The sequence below is a fragment of the Ursus americanus genome, chromosome 9 (genome assembly GCF_024610735.1).
Source record: "Ursus americanus isolate L20-20 chromosome 9, mUrsAme1.1.p, whole genome shotgun sequence".
Lineage (NCBI taxonomy): Eukaryota > Metazoa > Chordata > Mammalia > Carnivora > Ursidae > Ursus > Ursus americanus.
Window position 1 is genome coordinate 19,205,764 of NC_142135.1, and position 2,031 is coordinate 19,207,794.

Below are 2,031 nucleotides of genomic sequence, written 5' to 3' on the forward strand. Positions count from 1 at the left end.
CATGAAACAACAGTGTCCGGGTGTTTGTGTCCCAAAAAATATCTAAGAAGGGAGCTGGAAAAATGGCCACTACACCGCCAGTTTTGGAGCAAAGGAAACCCTAGGAATGAACCAGATGATAGGTAGTGATGTTGAGAAGAAAGAGGAGAGGAGGGGGAGTCCCTGAAGTGTGCAAGAGGATCGCAAGCTGTAAGGGCAGCAACCAGGCAAGAGGGATGAGCCCTGGATCATCACTGCTTGGGAGGGCGCCAGCTGTGGTCCCCCACAGCAACATCCAGAGAGTGGAGTGCTCTCAAGGGGCAAAGTCTGGCTCTAGATGGTTCTCTTGCCACTGCATGATGTGCCCTCTTGTGCTCTTGGACAAACTGGGTAGCCGCGGGAGGCAGGTACCATCAGCAGTCAGAATGACTGCTTTCCAGTCCTGGCCTCACCACTTGGCCGGTATGTGACCTCATGCCACCGACTTCACCTCCCTAGAGAGCTGGATTCCTTGTCTATAAAACGAGGATTTTACTAGAACCTACCTCATGGAGTCATGTGAGGATCAAATGAGATCATCCATAAAAAAAAAAATGATCAGAATAGCTGGTATATATTTAGAGTGAAATAAATATTAGCTATTATTATTATTAGTTTCTCTAAGACTGTCTCTCCATCCATAAAATGACAGAGTAAACCAGCAAAATTTACAAGGCCTCTTACAGATCCAAAAAAAAAAAAAAAGATTCTTTAAAAAAAAAAAAAAAGATTTATTTATTTGAGAGAGAGAGAGAGAGAGAGAGAAAGCACAAGTGAGCACAAGCAGGGGAAGGGGCAGAGGGAGAAGCAGACTCCCCACTGAGCAGGGAGCCCAATGCGGGGCTAGATCGCAGGACCCTGAGATCATGACCTGAGCCGAAAGCAGACCCTTAACCGAATGAGCCACCCAGGAGCGCCCCCACAAAGATTCTGATTTCTGATTTCATACTTTTAATCCCATTTATGTATTAAGATGGAAGTGTGTAGGCCACATACAGGTGAGCCGGTTTTCTTAAGAAGGAAGAAAGCAAGGAAGGTGGACGGGTAAGCAGAGATGTGAGTGGTGGATTACTGTGCGCTTGCAGTAAGAAACACCACGTACTTCACAAGTAAGATGGTATAAGGCCTCCTCCCATTCCATTTCAAGCACAAACAGCTCTAGAAACAGTTTTTCACTTTTTTTTTTTTTTTGAGAAACAGCAAATGCATAGGTGGGTGTGGAGGGTAGGGAAGGGGGGAGATGGAGAGAGAGAGAATATGAAGTAGGCTTCATGCCCAGTGCAGAGCCCAACCCGGGGCTCCATCTCATGACCCTGAGATCATGACCTGAGCCGAAATCAAGAGTCTGACGCTTAACCGATGGAGCCAGCCTGGCACCCCTCTCAGATCTTATGTAGTTCAGACTGGCAGAAAGAAAATCTGAAAACAAAACAAAACAAAACAGGGGTTCTTTGTCTAACAGACTCACTGGGCTGACGTTCGCAGACGCCAATCTTAGAGCCCACGGCACTTGTTTCCTCCGTTTCTGGTGTTCAGCTCCACACCTGGGAGCCTTCCCACTTAATAATTAACTAACCTTCATGTTCCCACGTCACATGCTCCAAGGTTTCCCCAGGTTCGGGAGTAAGGGCTCTCTATTCTCCTTCTTCACCTTTCATAGCGGCAGGAACATCCAGATCTTTCAAACTCTGGGCTCCTCTCACGGTTTTGGTACACACACATACACATCTTCAAAGTTGAGGTGACAGATCAAATGTTCTTCTTTCTTCCTTTCTCTTCCTCCTCGCTGTCCGACCCAGCCCGAGTCTCATCCACTCTGGTTGGACCTCAAGAGGTGTCCTCAGCCCCCTTCATACAGTTTGTATCATCCATCAGCCTTTGTGGACTCAGGCATTTCAGACTTCAGGGAGAAACAAGTTTAATATTTAATCCCAAGGGAGCAAGGGGAATGTAGAATAAGATATGGAGTCCCAGGAGGCAAAGAAAGAAGGTCACATCGGTTGAATGACAGGC

General features: G+C 46.9%; 1 protein-coding gene across 1 annotated transcript in view; it reads right to left on the reverse strand.

Annotated features, from left to right (window-relative positions):
* The window catches only part of COL14A1 (collagen type XIV alpha 1 chain), a 245,740-nt gene extending 244,014 nt beyond the window's left edge, over nucleotides 1-1,726 (reverse strand). Inside the window, exon 1 of the mRNA XM_045805730.2 lies at nucleotides 1,595-1,726. The gene's annotated coding sequence lies outside the window, so the exon portion shown is untranslated. The remainder of the gene's footprint in view (nucleotides 1-1,594) is intronic.
* Between the last annotated feature and the right edge of the window lie 305 nt (nucleotides 1,727-2,031).